The sequence below is a fragment of the Lepidochelys kempii genome, chromosome 2, assembly GCF_965140285.1.
Source record: "Lepidochelys kempii isolate rLepKem1 chromosome 2, rLepKem1.hap1, whole genome shotgun sequence".
NCBI classification, from domain to species: Eukaryota; Metazoa; Chordata; order Testudines; family Cheloniidae; genus Lepidochelys; species Lepidochelys kempii.
The window spans coordinates 198,829,285-198,854,346 of NC_136381.1; the positions used below are offsets into that span (position 1 = coordinate 198,829,285).

The following is a 25,062-nucleotide window of genomic DNA, read 5'->3' on the forward strand; positions in this document are numbered from 1 at the left end:
CTCCAGTATCTGGTATCTATCTCAGTTCTGGTACATTTGTTGGTGCATTCAATTCTCAAATAGCTTTTACTTTCTCAGGGCAAGTATGGATTCAACCTTCGTTTATTGTCTGTCCCAAAAAACTTGATTTGGGGTAGGCAGAAGACACATTTTTCCTTGTTTAGCTTCAGTCCGCACTAACTGACTAGGCTTAAAGCTTCAATGAGGGTTTTGTTGTGTTCTTCCATCAAAGACCCATATATCAAAATATTCCCCATGAAAACTACAACTCCATTTGTGTTCATTAATAGTTCTGCCATCGTTCTTTGGAAAAAAATTCAGGTGCACTAGTAATCCCAAGAGGTAACTTCAAAAGCAAAATCTTCTGAAGGGTCTGATAAATGTAGTCAGTTTAGCACTCTCTTTAGCTAAATAAATTTGCCAGATTTTGCCTGAGGCATCCAGCTTGAAGAATATTGTAGCTCCTTCCACTTTGGGGAGGAAGTCATCCTGTGTTGGGAGGATATATTTTTCTTTCAACTGCTTCATTAAGTTTTAAGATCCACACAGATTCATATTTTCCATATTTCTTTATAACTGCAACCATTGGGGCACACCCTGCTGTTAGCTCAGAGATTTTTTTTTTTGATTATGCCAGTCTGTTCCATTCTCTTTAACTCAGTTTCCACTTTGCGAGAGGTATCCTCTGAGGTGTAGGTATACTATATGAGCGGTTTCCAAAGCTTTTCCCCACAAGGGACCCCTTTGGCAATTTACCGAGTGTCCCAGACTCCTTTCATTTCTGGTACTACTGGAATGTCCCCACCAGCGTGGGACTGCCCCAGCCAGCGTGACTTCACAAGCACAGTGTATGCAAGGTCACGACCTCTGCACAGCACGACCTTGCAAGCATGGTGCACAAGAAGTGCATGAGAGGTCACATAGTTCACAGGATGCCATTTTAGGAACAAGATGGCATCCTCAGACCCCACTTTGGGAACCACTGCACTATATAGTTCAGCATTGTCTCAAAGTTATTTGTACTGGATCTCCTTTCAAAAGTCCAACATCACCACCTCTCACTAGGCTACTACATTGCAGTGGAGAAGGTTGTTGATCTTTGATCCTTTGATCACAAACTCTGAATGCAAAGCTTTTGTCTTTGTAAGTTGTTTCTATGGTGAACTGGCCCAGGCAGTTCAGAATACCTCCAGGGCTGGTCAAGGCTGTGTCAGGTAATTTCAGCTCTGGGAGGGGATGAAGGTGATTGTAAGACCCTTCTGATATGCTGGGCCATCCCTAGGGCAGTGCAGGGCCCAGGACAAATCCCCTCTTTGGCCGAGGCCCCACCTGCACTTCACCTCTTCCCCCAAGCCTCCGCCTCGTCTCTTTCTGCCCCTGCTCCGCCCCCTCCCCGCCCCCATTCACTCCTTTCCTGAATCCCCCACCACGGCCCCACCTCTTTCCGGCTTCCACCCCCTCCCCTGAGCAACTCTGGGAGCCGGCGGGGTGGAGCAGAGCGGAGCGAAGCGGGGCAGGCTGGGGCCATGTTGCTCGTTGCTGTCGGTGCCAGGCCTCCCGATAACCTCCCAGGACACCCTGGACCCCACATCCTGAAGCAGTTGCCCCGGTCTGTCCTATGGATGGGACGGCTCTGCTGATATGACTCTCATGTCTGCACCTGAGTCAACTTTAAATTCAATAGTCTTTCCATGAATAGTCAGTTTCACTCTCCAGGCGGGCTTTGTCTCATCACATGCGACAGATCCCAGAAACAATGGCTCTTGACTGTCTGTAACATGAGTCTGCTCCCTGGCTGCCCTAGTACTGCAAACAGATGCAAAATGTCCATCTTTAGTATATTCATTAAATCTTATTCCTTTGGCTGGACATACACTTTTGGAGCTGTGAATTTTTCCACTCTTGTGCATTTCATCTTTTTTGTTATTCTGGCAGTTATCACTCCTTGCCTCAGGGGGTTTATGATAATGACATTTAGGACACATGCTGTGTCTGTTTACAGCTTCTAAGCTAGTTTCTGGTTTGGCAAATTTGTTTTGCTGTTTCGCAAGTTCAGAATGCTTTTCTATTTGAATAGCTGTGGGTAGGGTTAAATTTGTTTTTAGTTATAGCCGCTGTGAAAGACAGTTGTCTGTCCGACTAATAACCGATATATCTGCCATATTTCCATGTTTTACAGGCCCCCCCAAAATATTATTTTTTTCAGCCAATCCAAGTAAAGCTCTGATAAAAAAAAAATTCAGCAGAGCACCCTGGTTATTGAATTATCTGGTGAAAACATGCCCTTTCATAAACCACATTTCTCTGAAGTATAAAGTATGCATCAAACATAGCCAGAACCCTTTTTATGGTCCCCTTTGTGGCTGTCTTCAGTAAAGCTAAAAGACATAGATATGTTCTGCCTACTTCCCAATAGCATAAATTAAAAAGCATACCTGAATATCTCCAGTTTCCTTGTGGAGTTTGGCTGCAATGTGAAATCTTGTAAAATGCTGCTTTCTAGTTGGTCCATTCTGAAGGTCTGTCAAAGCTGACATTCTCTGGGGCATTGTAGAATGGCATGTTGATGAGAACAAACCTGCAACCTTAATTTTTTCTTCTTCTGCTTGCAAGGCTGTGTTGCTACTTTCCATCTACTTCTTTTCTCCTCTCGCATTAGTTAGGCTGCCTTCACTTCTGACACCATGTATTGTGTTGGCCAGATATGTATTGGTTACAGAGCTTCCACCACAAAGACATATATGAGGATATGTTCTCTTTAAGGTACTTTAGGTGTGTCTACACCACAATTAAACACCCACCGCTGGCCCGGGCTATGGGGCTGTAAAATTGCAGTGTAGACATTTGGCTCAGGCTGGAGCCCAGGCTCTGAGACCCTGTGAGTGGGAAGGGTCCCAGAGTGTGGCCTTCAGCTCAAGCCTGAATGTCTACAGCTCAGTTAAACAGCCCTGAAGCCTGAGCCTGCGAGCCTAAGGCAGCTGACACAGGCCAGTCGTGAGTGTTTAATTGCAGTGTAGACATACCCTTAAATGCATTGCTGTCTGTAGCTATTAGCAGTTCGGGAAAGGTATGTTACACATGACACCACCTAGAGGGTAAACATTATAATAGTTTAATATTCCATTACAGTGGAGAAGGAGGGAGTGCCGGTAAATAACATTAACAGGTGAGGTGGGCAATTTTTTTTGACAATGCTTGGGAAAAAGATTCTCCATTTTTCAAAGAAGCTCAAATTAACACTTTCATTTCATCATGTCAAACCCAAAAATTCAGAGAAAAATAAAACATATATTAGAAGGAGGGGTCATTTGCAATGCCACTTGGGAAGGTACTGAATTGATATTTAACTGGTTAGTGCATGGTTAGTGCTTCTTTGTAGAGCACGGAAAAGGACCCTAGTTCATTTTGCAGGGGGATACCCATCCAAAGGTCAGAACAAGTGATTTTGTTTGCATGTTTTCAGTGGTTAAAGTCCCAGCCCTGTACCCTTGGGAATCAGTGCATGGGTGTTACATCACTAATTCCAATCACCAGCTGGCCAGTCAGAAAATGGCTTTGCATTTGTAATATTTCACCCAGTGCCCAACACATTCATCACAAGTGGCCTCAGCTGGAAAACTACTGATTGCTCACCGTCTGAAATACAGCAATTTCCTCAGGAACAACTGAAAAACCTGCTGCCACAAAATATTCCTTCATTTGTCACTTTGAGTTCTCTGTAGGTTCTTGGTAAACAGACAGACCTATTCTCTTGAGCCAGGCAGAGAAACTGGGTTAAACATTTTTGCCTGACACACTTGTTAATATCAGTTGTATTCTCTGTGGTGTTCTGGAGAAGAAAGCACAGAGCAGGTGTCACTTTTACAACCACTAATCGAGCATGGCTGTGACTCATAGCACTTTTCTAACTCTGCTGTTTACCTCTGTTGCCCCCTTTTTGACCCAACCAGCTAGTCAAAGTTCAGGGCCCTGAAGATGTTTCAGCTGGAAGTAGAAATTGATGATGGAGTCTTGTATTTTCTTTGACGCAATCTTGTTTATTTACAAGGAATGTAAGAAGTCCTGTGTCTCTGGATGCAGAAGGAGCCAAGAACAGAAGCAGCAGTTTCTTAGCTTACAGCCCCCAAGCCTCTTTAGCCACCACCAGACCCAAAAACTCTCTCTCTCTAGCTTATTCCAGGGTCTGTTGTTAATTTAGATGGAACATATGGACGAAAAGTGTTCAGATCCTGGCACTGTCCAGCATTAAAGAGTGTTAAACAAGGTTTGATATACAGAGGCTGTTAGTACCATGTTAAACACATCATTAAAAAACCTTTAAACCTTTTATTAAAAAACAGAAAAGAAGGGAAAAACCAGTTAAAGCATTTGAAATGTAAAGTATTAAGTAGGGTTTTCATTTTCACACCTTTCCCTTTAGCTTGAGACAGTAATTAGAAAGAAACCCTCTAGTTTGAAACAGTCTTTTAGATGGTATCAAAGATGCTAATAACTCTCCTTTTAGGGCGGGGGGGGGGAAGAGATTAGGTGAGATGAGCTAGAGCTGTTGTTATTAAAGTCTGATCTCATTTCCAAAGAAGACAAAACAAGACAAACACACGCAAAAGGGCAAAAGATAGAAAATGGACCTTCTGTCTCTGGGATTGACTCACACGTGCACCCTCATTGCTGGAAAAACACAGTCATGGCACATGGTCTTATCAGGCACGCTGACACCTGGCAAACTCTTACCTATGGGTGGCGCATACAAGAGGCAGAGAGGAGCAAGCGGCGGGTGGAGGGGCCTCTGAGGAAGAGATGGAATGGGGGAGGGAAGAGACAGAGCAAGGGCGGGGCCATGGGGAAAGAGGAAGAGCAGGTGCGGGAAGAAGCAGAGCGAGGGTGGGGTGGAGCAGGGGGGCGGAACCACGGTCTGGGCACTGGTGGCCCCCCCCCCACTTCTAGGGAATTTCCGGTGCTCACGTAAGCCTCCCAAAATGAAAAAGTCACTCACCGCCTATGCTTTTAACAGCATCAAACTGTTTAGGGCATTATTTTATTTGTCTCTGTGGTCACAGGCTTACAGCAATGTTCAAAAATATGCATCTTGGCAAACTCTTATTAGACATAACAAAAAGGGGAGAGAGAGAAGAAAGAAGAAATACGGTAGGGAAGGAAAAGGACACACTGGGGACTGAAAGAGACAAAGTCTCACATGGCAGGTAGTGTTCAGGATTTAGCCAAAGCCAGTGGACATGGCAACGTCATTTGGTACCTGTGGGTCCTGATCTGGTCAGTACATCTTTCAGGATTAGCATGAAGAAGTCTGGGAGCTGGTGGAGTGCCATGATGGTGAAGCAGTCTATTTGTCTCTCCAAGTCTTTCTTTAAGGACACAAAAGAGGAATGATGAGTGGAATAGCCCATCCCCAGCCCATCCCCTCATTATTTGTCCACAAATTAGGCCTAGTTTCTGATACACCAATTTTAGTTCACTGATTTCTGGTTCCACACTTTTCTTGTTTACCAGGCATGATCTTAACACAGTCCTTGAGTTATATCAATAGCCCTTTTTGTTTGGACTAATTCAGTCTGTTTCCATTGTACCCTCAACATTCATTGTTATAAGGTACTGTGACACTTCATGAACATACACTCACTTCTTACGGTTGAGCTCACAAATGGGGTAAGTTTGTAGGCCTAGTTATGGCAACAGGTCACACTGTACTTATAGGCTTCTGCTTGGCTTTCTTGCCTCTTCCTCTCTCTGTTCTTGTCTCTTAGACTACCTTCCCAAGTGGCACAGCCTACGTCAGAAAAACTTATGTTGCTCAGAAGGGTGAATATCCACCTCCCCCCGCCCGGCCCAGCAAGCGATATAAATTACACTGACATAAACACTCATGTATACAGTGCTATGTTGGCAGGAGAGCTTTTCCCACCGACAAAGCTTCTGCTGCTCGCAGATGTGGTTTTTTTATGCCAATGGAAGAGCTCTCTCCCATCAGCATAGAGCATCTTTACCAGATGCACTTCAGCGGCACAGCTGTATTGGTGTATCTGTGCTGCAGCAGCGCTGTATGTATAGACATGGCCCAAGTTTCTGTGTGATCTCTTTTTCGCCACTCCACATACATCCCTCCATTCAAAACAATTCTCAGTCAGAAGTTCCTGGGCGGGTTCATGCACACTGTTGTCTTAAGTGCAGGAAAGGGAGGCCTCCTTACAGTTATGTTAACTAATGGGTGAGTTCACACCTATCAACCTCAATGGGGTGTTAACTCAACCCATAACAAGAAGCAGCTCATATTGTTTATTTTATCTAAACTATGTAGGCTTCTCCAAAGGTTCATCAATCATTGCACCTCTCCCCAACAGTGTCTTTTGTATGGAATTATGAAACTATATTTGTCTCTTATTATCCTTAGCCAGAAAAAAAAGCTAATAGCCCTCTAAATGCATAATTACCATCAATTAATGTAGTGCAGTTCATGCACGGCTTTGCATCTGGTTATGAGTCAAAGGACTAACAAGGAAATATTTTCTAATGTCTAAATTTATTTTAAATTTGACATGGGATTTCTACACTGAGAAAATTGACATTTCAAAACTTTTACTAGACTATGTACCTCAAAAAACCAACAAGGTGGGGTGGTGGGCTAATAGCACGGGTTAGAGCCAAGCACATGTAGGCAAGAACTATGCAAACTTCCTTACATGAGGCCTGATAAGTTGAGGTGCTGTCAATTGGAGTTGAGGGCCCGCAGCACCTTGCAGGACTGGCCTCATAGCGTGGCTTCTGACCTTACATCCCCCAAAACTCTCCAAGGACTGAACTTGTGAGAGGCCGTTTGTGTTCCAAGAGATGTTGAGCGCCCTCAGCTCCTGTTGGGCAGGTGAGGGCACTCAGCACATCTTGGAAGGTGTTCACTCATTATGAAGACTGGTCCTCACATTTAGCTGGGATGGAATCTAGTTTTCATTTGGCCCCATCTCTAATGGCAATCAAGGTTTCTCTTCCAATTATCAACCCATTTGTTATAGCATGATGGAAACTGGTTTACAATCTCTCCCCTTAGGTTTACACACTGCAAGTAGCACCAGCATCATCCTTTTCTAGCAAGGTAGGTGCCTCCAGCAATAGGGTGAGTAATGCCAACTGCAATTAAACACTTTGAAAACAATGTGCAGTATTTCAGTGTATGAATAGTGACAAGCACATCTTGCCTTGCAGACTTCTAGGCTGTTGGACTGGGTGCATTTGCCATCAAGGCTGCATCCTTTACCCACTCAGATCAACCAGAATTTTACCAGTACTTTAACGGGAGGCAGCTAGGATGTGCGTCCATCTGTGCACACATAACTCCCACTACTTATGCACGCACATTGAGGAAAGAATAGATCCTCTAAGGCTCACACTGCAAGAATAGCACTACAACAAAGTAACTGCACTGCTCAAATGCATCCACTAGGACATGTTGTATCAGTGTTCTGAATACTGCAGTTAAAAGGACTATCCTTTTGAAAATAATGCATGGATTCAAAGAAGCTGTTTTGTTGAAAGGGGCTTGTTCTCCCTCTGGCCAAGCATCAGCAAAGCAAGTGGTTGATTGCCCCACATAGATTTCTAATTCATGGGCCACTCTAATCTTCTTAGAAAGGGAAACAGAGATAGTGTATGGCCTCATCCCCTTCAGTAGCATGAGATCCAAACTGTAAGACCCACCTTGCCCTCCGTGCACATATATGGAACCCTCCTCCCCATTGGCATCAGTGTGGGGGTATGTGGACATACAGAAGGAGACTAGTTGTATGTTCCTCTTCAAGCCATATCTTACTTTGGAAAGTATTGCATTCAAAGGGCCTGCTTCTGACCCCCTTAAGGCTGTACTGCACCACCCTGGATTCATCTGGTGTGGGAAATCCCCAGGTGGCATAGCTCACTCTACTTTGGGGAAGGGCCTGGGAAAGGGGTGTATGGCCAGGGCATGGCAATCTCCAGCTAACCCCTGCCTGTGGGAGCAGCCAACGGGAGCTACCAGTTGCTCGTTGTAAGCTAGAGCAGCCCTGACGCTAATGTATTCTAAGCAAGTCGACTGCAGGGTGTCGCTGTGAGGGTTGTGGTACACTGACTCTTTGTGATATCTGGCAGCGTGCAGGGAGTACCACATGCTCACAGCTGAGGGCTGCGGGCGCTCTTGCCTGTGGTGGGTGATCGTAAACACTCACGCATTTTCAGTAACAGAGCATTCCGATGCAATGATTGCCAGAAGTGAAACAATGCAAACACCTTAGTGAAATATCTACCCCAGTGAATGAGGAGCAAAGCTCACTGACTTCAATGGAGCCAGGATTTCACCCAGTGACTTTACCAGTTACAACAAAAGATCAAACCCAACAGTTCCTAACCCAGCCCCCCAGGGAGGTCCACTACAGAGGTATAAAGCTAACAGAGTCTTGTAACCCCTCCATACCATCCTCTGCCCTGCAGGCCACTTTTCTGTATCCTCCTACTGCAGCTACTGCTAGCCCCCTACGCAGGTGTGATTGGCCCAGCTCTCCTGCTTCCAAGGGCCTAGATTGCCCCTGGCCCAGCTTCCCCTCTGCAGCTGGCTCCCAAGCTGCTGTCCAGCCTGCTGAACCCAGACACATGCAGCCTCTGACTCTCTGCTCTGCCTTGTTGCCCGTGAGCTAAATTGTACTTCCCTTTCCTGTACTCTGGGGATAATGGAGCTCTTGACTGGCTGGATCTTGAACTGGGAGGCAACACAGCGCTCAGTAATAAGCCAACAAGATCATTACAGTGTCTTGCACTGGGGACCAGTCCAGCATCCAGTAGACTCAGCCCTGAGACAATACAGGGGTGGCTTACAGCCAGGTGCAGCATGTTGAGTCTCCAGCTTCTGCCCCCTACAGTATGTATCAACAAATAACAAAGTCTCAATTGACAAACAGAGAATACACATACTATGTTATAAGCAGCAACAGTGGTTCCTGAAAAGGTGAATCGTGTCCAGGTCTCCCCTCTTAGGACTGTTTTGAAAAAGGTCTCCATATTTCTGTACTTGGGAGGAAAGATTTTACCCTCCAGTAGATTCACTTGTTTCCACTGAAATGTCTCACTTCACTGCTAGAACCTGCAGTGATATACGAGAAACACAATTTAGAATCAAAGGAGAATCTCAATTTTGTTTACTTTTTTTTTTTTTTTTTTGGCCAAAGGACACATATTTCAGTGAATTTAGTGCTCACGAAAAGTGTCACACTGATAGCACAGGATACCATGGAGACCTCTCTCCGTGACAGGTATAGTACCTGCAACGGCGCAGCATACTTCTCCACACCATCCACCCAACACATCTAGGCACTGACGTGGAGGCTCCATACCTTGGGTTAAGAGTGTAGGGACCAGATTTTTAAAGATATTTAGGCACTTAAGGATGTAGATCGCCCCCCCCATTTGAACTCCCATTTGAAATTAATGGGGTTTAGGCATCTGGGCACTTTTGATAATCCCAGTAGGTGCCTCTCCGCATCTTTCAGCGCCTCAATACGTTTAAATATCTAGGCTTAGGTCCCTATGTCCATTCAATTGCGTCTTCTTGTAGAGGCCATCAGCAGACTTATGTAATTATTACAGGCACTAGTGCCAAGGTACCCCACACTTCTAAGGTATCGCACCAGATGTATCACAGCTCAGAGGCAAGTTCTAGAGGCACTTCAGATACTAGCTCCTGTAGGCACTAGCCCTGGTGGGTCCCAATTATGATACAGACATATGGTAAATGAAGGGCATTTTACTAGGGCTGGCAGAAAGGGGAAGGTTACAAATAACCTAGGTACAGTAAGTTAAGCATTGCAATTGAATGTTAAACAATAACAGTTCCTATCGGGGCTTTTGGGGTGGGCAGACCAATACTGAGTAAAGGCTCCTCAAGGCTTGTGCCTATCCAGTCCAGCCTCTGCTAGAGACTAATAACAACTTCCAGGTTTCTAGGCCAGGATCAGTTAGTGGTGTGTCTCATTGGGACCCCTATGCATTGGCTCCCAGTCTCTGCTGCTTCCCCACCAGCCCCAAAGGGACCTGCACCCAGTCACAACACTGACAGTCACCTCCTGCTCCACATGCACTGCACACAGCTCTCTGGCGGTTCCCATGCTGTATTCAGCTGCCCAGCTGCTCCTACCTTTCTACACTGTTGGGACTTCCCCAAGTGCCAGGTTACTTCCTAGGTCAGAGTCTTTCCCTAGAGTTTCTTCCCCTTCCCTGATGAGTCAGAGATCAGTGGGGTAGAGGTTGATGGGAATAGCAGTTTCCTGCTTAACCGATTCATCACAGTTTCAAATTGGTGTCAGCTGTGATGGTGCCTTTTGTGTGGAGGACATATGTCCACTAGAGGCTGAACTAAGATCACTATCTCATTTCACACAGGCCAAAGAGCCAACACGTGGAAGCCACTTTTGGTCACGAATAACCTGGGCTGGATGGCACTCAAGGACCTAGAGATACAGGCTGTTTATCATTTTATCAATCACCCTGGTCTATACCATTCCTAGAAAAAAAAAACATCTGAACACAAGAAATCCCGCTGCAGCTTAGAAATCAGTATGTTCGTTTTGCCTGGGCATTTCTTGGGGAAAAGTACCAGTAACAAAATGGCCTGGCAAATATACAAAATGTATATGAGGCTATTATTATTTCCCTCTATACCCTTATTAGTTACTGGCATGTGCAACCCTGTATTCATCTTAGAACAGCACGTAAAGTGCCTACTAGCACTCTGCTGGGGCAAGTATGAGCCTCCTCCTACACTCTGTATTCCCTATATAACCCCTAAAAGAAACATTCACATTTGACTCTGATTCATGGTCCTTATAGAAGTGCAATATAGCTTATTGTGAGCTTAGAAATAGAATGAACAGCCTATGGTATATTTTTCTACAGTGTATTTTTCCACAGTACTTTTGCTGTGTGTATATTGTCTTATTTGATTTCCATCCAAAATATGATTGGTGTAACACTCTATTGCAATCAGATTGTCCTCCTACCTATGTATTTCTGTATAGATTTGTGAATGAGCCAGCATGCACAGATAAAACCTCCAGCTTTAGCATCATTAGATAAGGACAGCTTTGTTAAATGACCTGTATATCACAAAGCTCAAGGCAAGCTGAAGCAGAAAAACCCCTGTGAATACAGGGTCTCTGTCACAAACTTGTGCTGTTACTATGTACCCCATTTATTAAATATGATGGTTGAGTAAATTAGATCAAGAAAGTTACCACTACAATGGTATTCACCCTTCCATTATTAAAGACTGATTCTCATATCACTTGAGGTATTTATACTGTGCCTTTTTTCCCTCCCCAAGTGGCTAGTTCTAGAATGAACGTCTGATAAAATTCAGCACAATCAGGTATGTAAGAAAAACACTGTCATGCTGAAGAGATTGTGATATGTTGCAAGAGCCATATTGAATGAAGGAGATAATATTGGTATAGGTTACGCAAAGCTCTGTTTTTATTCTTAGAGGTTAACACCTCTGGTTACTGAATAGAAAAGATAAGTTAATATACATGCTCTTTGATCATTTTGGAAGGAAATTAAATACTTTGTGGAGAAATACTGAAATGAAAGCTATTTGTCCTGTGCTTACTAATATATATGCTGGGTCCCCAAATATTCTGCACTTGGTTTCTTTCTTTGGGAATAGGTGTTCTAATGGATTAAATTTAGGAGTGTAAACGAGGAGTTCTGAGTTCTCAACTCCACTGCTCAATTCTTAAATGAATCACACAGTACCATAGAATCTCAAGGGATAGAAATTCCATGCTTGAATGATAAGAGTATATCATAGAAATATACTACCGACCACCTAACCAGGTTGGTGACAGTGATTGTGAAATTCTCAGGGAAATTAGAGAGGCTACAAATACAGAAAACCCAATAATAATGGGGAATTTCAACTATCCCCATATTGACTGGGAACATGTTGCCTCATGATGGGATGCAGAGATAAAATTTCTAGGCAACATCAATGACTGCTTCTTGGAGCAACTAGACCTGGAACCCCCAAGGGGAGAGGCAATTCTTCATTTAGTCCTAAGTGGCGCACAAGATCTAATCCAAGAGGTTAATATAGTTGAACCGCTCGGTAATAGCAACCATAATGTAATTAAATTTAACATCCTTCTGGGGGGGGGGAGGGGACGGGGGATTTCCAAAGAAACCCACCACAGTAGCATTTAACTTTAAAAAGGAGAATTACACAAAAATGAGGAGGCTAGTTAAACAGATATTAAAAAGAACAGTCACAAGAGTGAAATGCCTGCAAGCTGCATGGAAACTTTTAAAAAAGCCCATAACAGAAATTCAAACTATATGTAAACCCTAAATAAAAAACCAAAACAGCAAGAGGACCAAAGCACTGCCACCATGGCTAAAGAGAATAAAAGAGGTGGTTAGAGTCAAAAAGGCATCCTTTAAAAATCCTACTGAGGAAAACAGAAAGGAGAATAAACTCTGGCAAGTCAAGTGTAAAAGTATAATTAGGCCGGCCAAAAAAGAATTTGAAGAGCAATTAGCAAAAGACACAAAAACTAACAACAAAAAATATTTTGTTAAAGTACATCTGAAGCAGGAAGCCATCCAAACAATCAGTGGGGCCACTGGACAATCGAGGTGCTAAAGGGGCACTCAAAGAAGTCAGGCCGTTGCAGAGAAGCTAAATTAATTCTTTGCATTGATCTTCACTGCAGAGGATGATGTAAATTCTTTTTAAATCTGAGGAACTGTCCTAGATTGAGATGTCAAGAGAGATGGTTTTGGAACAAATTGATAAGTTAAACAGTAATACGTCACCAGGACCAGATGGTATTCACCCAAAAGTTCTGAAGGAACTCAAATATGAAATTGCAGAACTATTAATGGTGGTATGTAACTTATCACTTAAATCAGTCTCTTTACCAGATGACTGGCAGATAGCTAATTTTATGCAAATTTTTAAAAAAGGGCTCCAGATGTGAGCCTGGCAATCACAGGCCAGAAAGCATAACTTTAGTCCCAGGTAAACTGGTTTAACCCATAGTAAAGAACAGAATTATCAGACACACAGATGGCATAATATGTTGGGGAATAGTCTATATGGCTTTTGTAAAGGTAAATAATGCCTCACCAATCTATTTCAGGAGGTCAACAAACATGTGGGCAAGGGTGATTCTGCATATTTAGACTTTCAGAAAGTCTTTGACAACATCCCTCAACAAAGGCTCTTAGGCAAAGTAAGCAGTCATGGGATAAAAAGGGGAAGGTCCTCTCATGGGTCAGTCACTGGTTAAAAGATAGGAAACAAAGGGTGGGAATAAATGGACAGTTTATATACTGGAGAGAGGTAAATAGCAGAGCCCCTCAAGGATCTGTACTGGGACCAGTGCTGTTCAACATATTCATAAATGATCTGGAAAAAGGGATAAACAGTCAGGTAGAAAAGTTTGCAGATGAAACAAAATGAATCAAGATAGTTAAGTCCAAAGCTGACTGCGAAGAGCTACAAAGGGATCTCACAAAACTGGGTGATGGGGCAAGAAAATAGCAGATGAACTTCAATGTTGATAAATGCAATGAAATGCACATTGGAAAACATAATCCCAACTACACATATCAAATGATGGGGTCTAAATTAACTGTTACCACTCAAGAAAGAGATCTTGGAGTCATTGTGGATAGTTCTCTGAAAATATCTGGTCAATGTGCAGCAGTAGTCAGAAAAGCAAACAGAATGTTAGGAGCCATTGGGAAAGCAACAGATAAGAAGACAGAAAAGATCATAATGCCACTATGTAAATTAATGACAGGTTTCAGAGTAACAGCCATGTTAGTCTGTATTCGCAAAAAGAAAAGGAGTACTTGTGGCACCTTAGAGACTAACCAATTTATTTGAGCATAAGCTTTCGTGAGCTACAGCTCAAAGCTTATGCTCAAATAAATTGGTTAGTCTCTAAGGTGCCACAAGTACTCCTTTTCTTTTTATGTAAATTAATGGTCTGCACACACCTTGAATACTGCTCTGGTCGCCCCATCTCAAAAAAGATATATTAGAATTGGGAAAGGTACAAAGAAGGGCAACAATAATGATTAGGAATATGGAACAGCTTCTGTATGAGGAGAGATTAAATACACTGAGACTGTTCTGCTTGGAAAAAGAGACTGATGGGGCCATGGGCAGCACGTGAACTGCTGGCTTGGGGAGGCTAGCCTCCAGCCGTGCCCCTTCTGCCCAAGGCCCTGCACCTTCTGCCCCCCCACCCCGAGACCCATGGTGAGCCCCCCAACCCCAAAGAAATGCCAGGAGGGCGAGCAGCATGTAGCCCCAGCCCTGGAGCGTGGGAGGGTGAGAAGGCAGGCGGCGCGTGGCCCCAACCTCCCCAGCTGCACCAGCGTGGGTAGGCGGGCAGCCCACAGCGGAATACTTGGGGACTGGAGCCACATGCAGGGAGCGTTACAGCAGGGAACGGGGTCATGACTGGGTATTTGGGGAGGCAAAGCCTCCCCAGCCTATGCGACCCGCTGCCCATGGATGGGGCATATAATACAGGTTTGTAAAATCATGGATGGTGTGGAGAAAGTGATAGGAAAGTGTTATTTACCCCTTCTCATAACAAATCAATCAGCAGTCAGCCAATGAAATTAAATAGGCACCAGGTTTAAAATAAACATAAGGAAATACTTCTTCAATCAAAGTACAGTCAACCTGTGGAACTTGTTGCCAGGGGATGCTGTGAAGGCCAAAAGTACAACTGGGTTAAAAAAAGAACTGGGTAAATTCATGAAGGATAGGTCCATCAATGGCTATTAGCCAAGATGGTCAGGGATGTGACCCCATGATCTGGGTGTCCCTAAAGCTCTGACTGCTAAAAGCTGGGGCTGGACGACAGGGGATGGATCACTCGATATATTGCCCTGTTCTCTTCCTGCCTCTGAAGCATCTGGCACTGGCCACTGTTGGAAGACAGGATACAGGGCTGGATGGACCATTGGTCTGACCCTAGTATGCTCTTATGCTAATTTACTTTGTGACCTAAGGTAAATCATTTAGGGCTGATTTTTATGTTGTAGCCTTGACTAAGCGGTGGTGCCTAAACTGCACTAATCCAGATGTAACTCCAGAAGGCACTGTGAGTCAGAGACAGGCCAATTCCTCCCCTGCTTCCTCCTTGCCTATACCAGCAGTAATTTATTATCCCCCAGTGTCTTCTGGCTCAGCTATTCTAGGCAGAAAGTGGTGGAGTGTGGAACTAAGACTTCATCCCCTACCCACTCACTCTGGGGAGAAAAACAGGCAAGTAGCCCTGCTTTTTCCTAAGTGATTGGACCCAAAGTAGGGTGGGTAAGGGGGATTCTTACTTCATGGCATGAGCATGTAGCAGATATCGCAACCTAGCCCTTAACCCCAAATGTCTCAAACTCAAATGACCACGAGGGCCACATGAGGATTAGTACATTGGCTTGAGGGCTGCATCACTTTCACCCCGCCCCCCGCTGCCCTGCCCCCACTCCACCTCTTCCATGATGCCCTGCCCCTGCCCCACCTCTTCCCACCCCTTCTCTGCCCCCATTCCCAGGTGGGGTTTGGGGTACAGCAGGGGCTCAGGGCAGGGGGTTGGGGTGCAGGAGGGGGTTGGGGTGTGTCAGCGGGGTCAGCTGCAGGAGGGGTTCGGGGGCTGGGCTCTGGCCCGGCACGTACCGGGGGCAGGGCAGGCTTCCTGCCTGCCTGCCATGTCCCCGTGCTGCTTCGGGAAGCAGCCAGAACTTGGGGGAGAGGGGCAGGGCACGAGGGTCTGTGTGTTGCCCTGGCCATGCCTCCAGGCACCGCCCCCCGTAGCTCCCATTGGCCGGGAACAGGGAACCGCGACCAATGGGAGCTTCAGGGGAGGTACCTGGAGGAGCGGCCAGGGCAATACACAGACCCGTGCTCCCATCCTCCCACCCCCAGGTCCTGGCCACTTCCCAGAGCGGCGCAGGGGCAGGGCAGGCAGGCAGGCAGCCTGCCCTGCCCCGGTGCACACCGGGCTGGAGCTGCTCTAGGTAAACGCGGGAGGACCACGGGGAGCTGGCAGGCCGCAGGAAATAGCCCCCCATGCGGCCTGCGGGCCGTGTGTTTGACACCCCTGCCTTAACCTCTCCTTACTGAATGCAGCCATAATGTATGTGAGCACAACCACAATGAATTCCATGGAGTTATAGTATCATACACTTGGGATCGATTTACTCTTGGTCTCTATACTGTCACTAAAATATTAATAGCTTATTACCATTACTTAGGCAATGTTTGTACAGTGCTTTCCTAGCATGAAGTGCCATGTAAGTGCTAAGGACTAAAGAAAATGTTAAAAATCTGAAAATTACCTCTTATGAAAATCATAATGGTTAACCTTTGGGGATGATTTACACTCCTTAGCTAGAAGAAAAGGAGTACTTGTGGCACCTTAGAGACTAACCAATTTAGTCTGTATTCGCAAAAAGAAAAGGAGTACTTGTGGCACCTTAGAGACTAACCAATGCATCTGATGAAGTGAGCTGTAGCTCACGAAAGCTTATGCTCTAATAAATTGGTTAGTCTCTAAGGTGCCACAAGTACTCCTTTTCTTTTTGCGAATACAGACTAACACGGCTGTTACTCTGAAACCACTCCTTAGCTAGATCACTCTTGTTGAACCATATTGCTGAACTCTTCCCCGGAATAACAATCGCCAGCTCTCTGATGAGCATGCTATTCACTTCGTCCCTGAAAAGGCCCCTGTTTATTTAAAAAGGAATTAATTTTATTAAAAGTCCAACTTTTGCTTTTGTTATTGTTGCCCCTTTGGCCCAAGCAGTTAGACAAGATTCAGGGCCATTTAGGGTTGTTTTCATTAGGAGAAGAAATTGATGATACAACTTGGGTTTATTCTTTGGTGCAATACTGTTTATTTACAAAGAATGTACACAAAGTCCTGTTTCCCTGACCACGGTAGAAACAAACAACAGCAGACAGTTTCCTTGCTTGGAAATCCCCACATCAGCCTCCCCAGTGAGTTCTGTACTCAAGAAGCTCAGTCTCTGCTCTCTCTGTCAGGGCTATGCCCATGGCTGCTCCTCTTACTATCAGCTGGCTCTCTCTTTTCTAAGACACAAACTACTTGCCAAACAATCCCTTAGCCCCTGTTTTACCAGGTAACCTCCTCAGACCACATGGTTTAGCCCTGCTCAGACTTCACCATGTGGCCTAGTGCCTTGGGCAATAGCTTCCTACTGTTTTCAGCTGTCACTGATTTCTCCTTCCATTTAGCCTGAAAGAAGGGTGCTTAGTACACCCATCAGCTTTAGCCAGGCCTGTGACTAGCTATAGCTTGAAACAAAATTGATGGCATCCATTAACACCTTCCCGCATAACATCCTAATGCAAGGCACTAAGAACAAAGTGTTCAAGTTTCAAAGTGCCAACTTTGTTATAAGGACAAGTATTGGGTTCATCAGACCCAGAGTCCCTGGAAATTGTCATCTTGCATGCACTACATTTGATCCCGCCACAGTCGTTACTGTCCTCAGAATCAGGAAGGTTGTCTTATAATTATGTTACTATATTAATTCTGTGTGAATTTTATACAAAAGGTACGGAATGGCCAGATCTGCAGTTGGTGTAATTAGGCTTCCATTGACCCCATTGCATTTTATTTATTTATTTGGATTTTGATTAAGTGCAGTACAATGGTGCCCTTGCAATACTCCGGGTGCCCTTGACAATCTTTTAAGATTACAATAAACAGACACATCATTTCCCCTGGATCAAATCAAATAACCAGAGACAACATCAGTATAATAGGAATTGAATTAACCTCCCACATAATACCCAAAAGCCCACAGTGCTGCAACCCAACTTCATGTAACCCCGTCTCCTCATGGACAAAGGGACAACAGGCACGCTTTGCAGCACACTGAAGGCTACCAAACCAGGGCAGTTACTAATCTGGAGATGAAGTGAGTCCCATAAGTCCTCAGACCCCTAACAGAGAATGCCCTGCCAGTCACCCCTACTTTCCTATTCTGATGGGACTTCAGGACAGGTGCCTCCACCGGCCACAACCGTGGCTGTGACATAGGGGAGAGACAGGCAGCGTTTAAGATGAAATTGGGCTGTATCATTTCCTCTGGCACTGCACCTTCATCCTTTCCCCTTGAAGGAGGGGGCAATAAACAAGATACATCCACTCTGCAGTTGCTGTGCCACACTAGATTAGGCAGCTCAGCATTCAGCACACAGTCAGAAGCTGGGTTACCAGTTCTAATCCAGCGAATGACAGCTGATGCTGGGAACACAGAACAAGCAGTCCCTGGGGGAGAGGGGTCTTAGGTTATTAAGGGCTTTAAATAATGACATTAAAATCTTAAAGGGCATTCAGTGCAAATGATTGGTGGCACCAACAGCCCCACGTAGCCCTGCTATGTTCTGCAGTAGCTTTGAGCGGTTTTTCAGAAGTACTCCCAAATTAAGTGTATCACAGTGATACAGCCTCGCTGGCCGCAGGCGGTATATTGACCCTTGTCGGAGGCATTCCAGGGCAGGGGACATGTCAGAGGCATGAGAGGGAGCACTGCTGCTGCAGTGCCCTAGAAGGGCCAGTTCAGCAGGGTGCAAATTAGGGCTGCCTCAGGGCTGGAGACCAAACTGGCCCCTAACAGACTCTGAATAGGCAAAGCACAACTCCCCCCCAGCAGCATCAGCACAGGGATGAATCAGACCAACATTCGTAAAGGGAAGCGAGACATATCTGACATTTCCACTGATCAGATTTCTATCTGGCACAAGCCCATTGATGCCCTTGGAGTTACACCGGAGATGGAATTGGCCCATTGACTCCAGAGGCGGTATTGTTTCACCAAATATAAGTAAGTTTCCATGCTCTGGTTGCCATGGGGATAGTGCTCAGATTGTGCCACTTTATCATTTCTTTCCCACCTTCTTGGATAAAGTGAATACTTTGGATTCTAGGCCAGAAATATGCATATGCAAAATGTTAACATACAAACCAAGCAACCTGAAAGCTGTAATATGCTCTCTGACTGGCAGATTTTAATCTTCGCTTTTGAGAAACACAGTGGCTGTAGAAAATGATAATTCACAATCCACACAGACTCTCTTGCCCCTCAGTACCATTCCTCTCCTTCATTTTGTTGCCATAAATATATAAGGAGATGAAAAATTTCAGACAAAAGCTTGGGAGCACAATTGTTTTCCATGTTTGATCAGGACAGGGAGGGAGACTGAAAGTCTGAGAGGTTTCAGAACATTATGAGTAAACTCCCAGCTATTACATGTTGGTACTTCTTTTTCAGCAAAACAATAGGCCTAAATCATCCACTTCATGGGAAAAGGAGGGATTTCAAGGGAAGAAATCTTTGTGAGGCTCTCTCTAGGGCAGGAGTGGGCAATATTTTTCACCGGGGCGCTACTCCATGAATTTTGGTAAGTTGTAAGCTGCACATTTCTACTATATTAATGGAGGGAGTGTGGGGTCTGGGAGGGAGTTTGGGTGCAGGAGGGGGCTCCGGGCTGGGGTAGGGGATTGCGGTGCAGGGTCTGGGAGGGAGTTTGGGTGCAGGAGGGGGTTCTGACCTGGGGCATGGGGTTGGGGTGCAGGAGGGGGTGTGAGGCTCTGGCCAGGAGGCGTTTACCACAGGTGGCTTGCAGCTGGTGGCACAGAAGGGCTCAGGCAGGCTGCCTGCATGCCATGGCTCCATGCCAATCCCGGAAGCGGCTGCGGCCAGCTGCTGCTGGCATGTCTCTGTGCACCTCTTGGGGGAGAGGACCAGCGGGTCTCCGTGCGCTGCCCATGCCTGCAAGCACTGTCCTCACAGCTCCCATTGGCTGGAAACCCATTGGCCTGTTTCCAGCCAATGGGAGCTGTGAGGACAGTGCGGGGGATGGGGGCAGTGCGTGGAGCTGCCTTTCCGCTCACCAGGGGCATGCAGAGACATGCCAGCAGCAGCTGGCTGCTTCTGAGACTGGCATGGGGCCACGGCAGGCACGCAGCCTGCCTGAGCACCCCACTGCACTGCGGGACTTTTAGCAGCCCGGAGATCGTGAGGGGGCAGCCAAAAAGCCTGGCAGGCCAGACAGGCAGGCCGTATTTTGCCCAGGGGGAAAGAAGAGAGAAGATGAATTGGCCACAAGTCCCACCATGGAATAGGCAACAGGACCCACCCAGAACTGCTGAAGATCCCCACAGTCCAGCACCCTCCCACTGCCAGTCCATGGCTGTGGGTGCATCAAGGAGTCCTGGTAGGGGAGGAAGGGAGCTCCAGAGAAAAGATACCACCACCCGTAGAATCAGTGGAATCCATGACAATATACAATGTGGGAGAAAATTGCCCTGGTGTGGCTGATCTGGTTTTGAGAATGGATCTGCTGATCCCTGAGACAAGAGACTTAGCACTATGTGTTGGGGCGATCTTTCCAAAAATGAAGGCTGATATGCTTTACTTTTAGGCATAGGTGACATGTATGGGCAGCTTCAGGGGTTGCTTTCCTCCTGCCATTGCCCAATGAAAAATTGGCTGTTCATTAGCTCAGCCAATGCTGAGTACTGTCAGAGGTCGGCTGGAAGGAACCCATGGTCTGGAGCCATGGAATCACTTGAGGAGGTGGAAAGGGAATGCATGTCAGTGGAACTGATGCTGTGTTTAGCCCAGTATAATAGTTTTCCCTATATTTTTATTAGACAATAACTCTCCTTAGAAGGCTTGTCATTTTGACATTATGCAGACATATCAGAGAATGAAGACCCAAACATATGGACACAGGAAGTGCTCAGGTCATGAACAGGGCTCTAAGGTGCTGCAGTAATACAAATAATTAATAAGTATTAATGATTTATATCTGGTCCTGAATACTTTATACAAAACCTACTTCCATTGAGGAAATCATACAACTATGCAATTATGACAAGGAGTGAAATAATCGAATGATTCATGTAGGCTCATTATCATGATAATCTTAAAATAGGATCATTCAATAAAAGGGTGCATCTGATATTGTTAAATACTAGAAAAAGTATCATGAATTTAAGGTAAGCTGGAGGGATAGAATAGCAGGTACCTTGACTTCTTTGATTTACTTTATTTGGGGAGTTGGATTTTTTTTTTACTTAATGATAGATAAAATAACCTTCTAGCATAGGTGCTGAAACTAGGGGTGCTGGCAATGCTGCTGCACCCCCTGGCTTGAAGTAGTAATAACAACCCAAATACATGGTTTCCACCATCAGCACCCCCCACTATAAAAATTGTTCCAGCACCACTGCCTTCTAGTGCTAGGATTTTTCTGCTGGCTTGGTATATGCATCATATGTTTCTTTAGGTACTTTCTTGGCCAGCATACAAAAATAATTAAACAAGTAAACTTAGTTTAAAGTGATTGCCATGGCAATCATGAAGAAATCTCAATGTCATCTAACATTTGTAGATTAAGGTATATGGGCCAATGTACAGATCTTATGGAAGGGAAACAAACTAACATTAGTTAGCTACAAAAAGGCCCCCAAACATCTTTGAAAGGTAGTTCATTCTAATAAAAAAACCCCACTGAATGGACTGGGAGGCTTATATGTGGTTATGAAAAATATTTCATCCTATTGTAGATTTATTTATTTATATAAAACAATCTCCATGTAATTTGAAGGCACTGGGTTATACAGATAGAAAGTACAATGGAAGTGGTTCATACAAGCTATGGCACCTAATTACACCAAAGGCTGGTTCACTAAGATTACATTAATTCATGTTGGGTACACCAGCTAGGCTCAAGACTCCAGCACACTTAACAAGTTGCAGGTTTGGGGAACGTGAATCATACAACTAGCATGATATGCACTACCTGCCACACCTCAGTGAGCTTTCTAGGCTTCACGAAAGCTTGATCTATGGGGGGGATATATCAGAGCTTTTTCTAACCCCCGCACCACCAAACTACCAACCCACCACCACACACACACATGCCCCAATATGCAGTTCACTGCACTCTATATAAACATGGAAAGTAGGTCGTGTCCATGTTTTGTAATGTTTTCTAATAATGCTTCATGTAAAAACATTAGCAAAAAACAACACAACAAACAACTCAATGTGCCCACCACTCTGGTGGGGTATTCAAAGAGTAGAGGGGATGAGCTATATGCTACCAGAGTACCAACTTTGTCCAAAACTCTTATACTCACACATGCACACGTATACACATCAACCACCTTAACCAGATACAGAAGCACGCTTTGGACTAGACTCTTTGGGGACAAGGATTATCACTTACTCTATCTTTGTACAGTGCCTAGCACAATGGGGCCCTAGCAGGGTTGCAGTGTTGCCAGCTCTCATGATTTGGTGAGTATTTGGTGTTTGTCATAAAGTCCCAGCTTCTAGAATCCCACGATTACACTAGAATCTCCGCTTTCACTAACCAAAAATTAAAAAAAAAAAAAAAGCGTCCATGGTTGCAGGGGGTGGGGGTCTATAGGTGCTACCATAGTGAAAATGTTAACTGATAAAAAGCATAGAATAAAAATGGAGACAATACTCCATATTTTTCTATAGTCATTGATATAAACATGGAATGTATTTTGCAGTCCTCAGCTTGTGTGTGTATGTATGTGGGTGAGGAGTGGAGCATACTGTAAACTGATTCAACTCCTTGTTAACACAATATGCAATCTACAATTCCAAGGAGGAGATAGCTAAAAAGAAAATAATTCAAAGGCTAAAGTTCCATCTCTGGTGACAAAATTATGATTTGCAGTTCAAAGCTGCCATCCCATTGCAGCTGCCACCCAGAGGAAGAAAAATCCCAAATATCCAAGCATGAGCTCAAAATGCAAATCAAGTCGTTATCCAGGTAATCTAGTCTAATTAATCACATTATTATGAGGTGACCATGTCAAAGCCTAAGGACTGGTCTACACTGAAAACTTACCTTGGCATAGCTACATTTCTCAGGGTATGAAAAATCCACACCTCTGAAAGATGTAACTATGCTGACCTACCCCTAGACAGTGCTAGGCTGACGGAAGAATTTTAATTGACCTGGCTACCAGCTCTCAAAGAGGTGGGTTAACTACAGCAACGGGACAGACCTTCCCATTGGAGTAGTGAATGTCTACAGTGAAATGCTATAGCACTTGGTGAGGAGATTTGGGGTGTTTTTTCCCCCTTTAAATGAACAATTTGGAAAAACCAATATGAATTGGATGTCAGCAAATCTGCATTTTTTTGCCAAAAAAAGTTTCAACTGAAAAATTTTGTCCAGTTCTACTCCATTTTCAAAAGTGATTTAGGCACTTAGGTTTTTAAAGGTATTTAGGTACCTAAAGATGCAGATAGGAACCTACCTGGGATTTTCAAAAGCACATAGGTGCCTAAGCATTTGTAAAAATCCCATTGCAGATGCCTATCTGCATCGTTAGGCACCTAAATGCCTTTAAAAATCTGACCCATTGCAGACTAAATCTGAGACATAAGTCACTTTGAAAAGGGGGTGTGGGCTCCTAAATCATTTAGGCATTTTGAAAATTTTGCTCATTAACTAAATTAAGATAATGTGTAGCTGTGCCGATCCCAACAAAGTGCTAAACTGAACTCATTTACCTTGAAGGTGAAGACTAGTTTTATGGGTCTCTGGCTCCTCCTCTGTTGGGATTCAACAGTCCAGCCTCTGCTTTTCCAGTGTTTACCCTTTTTTATTTTTATATAGAAAAACCTCCAAATGCAGTATTCTCTCTTAGCCACCTCTGGCCAGGAGGAAGTAAGGGATACTAACCAGGGAAGTGACAAATTCACTGTTATGTTTTACATTGACGAATCCAAATATTAGCTTCAATTTCCTAATAAGAATGGGTGCAATTTACTAGTGACATCATGGTTTTTTGCTTCCCAGTACTAATTCGTGCTAATATTATGCCTCACCAATAGTTCAAAGTTTAGTTTAACCAAAAAAATAGGGACCCCAGACAAACTGGCAAAGACCCTGCAAATCTTTTCTTCCATGTCAAGCCTGGCTGATCCTCATAAGGAAGCAACTAGGGAAAAGGGCCAATCCTCCATTTTGTTAGTTACGTCTATCTCCATTTAGTTTTCACTGTAATCTAATCCAGCTCTGGGCAGGTTCCCTATGCTTTTCCCCTGAGGGAATCAGCATCCTGCAAAGAGGAGAGCACAAGTAGCTGCAGCCAAAGTCTGAACAGCAACTCCCCCAAATCAGAACAGCCAGTCTTCTGGGACCATCCACTTACAGACACCTCTTCCCCCTCCCTACCTCCCACCAAACAACTGCAAAGAAGAGGAAGGAAGGAATCCTCACATGGTCAATTTTAACTTCCTCATCCTGAATGAAACAAACGATACCATTTTAAAGGGTTAAATTTGAAACTTCCTGTGCTGTATGTTTCTGACAAACAGCATAGCCGTGCAAATGTTTCATCGTGGTGCTTTGCCTTTATGACAAAGGAAACAACCACATTGCAATCGAGGGAGAACAACAGTTGCATTGCTATAATTTTTGTTTATGAAAATTTGAATGAAAAGAAACAGAGAAATGTGCTAAACAACCTGTGTTGAAAACAAAATAGTATTTGAGGGCCTATTGTACTAGGTCAGACACTGTATTATCCCAGACAAATGTGACATCCTAGATTGTCCAATTTAGCAGGGGAGGATTGTATTTTATTATATTAATCTCACTGAATTGGGCCCATTACATTTTATTGTAATTAAAAGAAGAGTTGGTTACTCTGCCCGTCATGGTCAGCTCACTGGGAACTTCTGTTTGTGCATCTGGTTTTCATAAGACAGTTTTCTAAAACACATTCTCTTACCAACATGCTGGTGCTCAGGCCAATGTTGTTATAGCATAGTTCGCTGATCGGAAGAATTACTTTTAAAATAGGGGATGGCCTTGTGGATCAGACAGTGGGCTAGGATTTTGGAGATCTGACTTCAATTCTTCGCTCTGCCACAGATTCAGTGTGACTTTGTGCACATCTGTGTCTCTGTGCCTCAGTTCCC

General features: G+C 44.6%; 1 protein-coding gene across 2 annotated transcripts in view; it reads right to left on the reverse strand.

Annotated features, from left to right (window-relative positions):
* Positions 1-25,062, reverse strand: part of LRRC3B (leucine rich repeat containing 3B) — a 300,698-nt gene that overhangs the window by 99,298 nt on the left and 176,338 nt on the right. For both annotated transcript variants that reach the window (XM_073333447.1, XM_073333448.1), the window contains exon 2: positions 5,255-5,363. The gene's annotated coding sequence lies outside the window, so the exon portion shown is untranslated. The remainder of the gene's footprint in view (positions 1-5,254; positions 5,364-25,062) is intronic.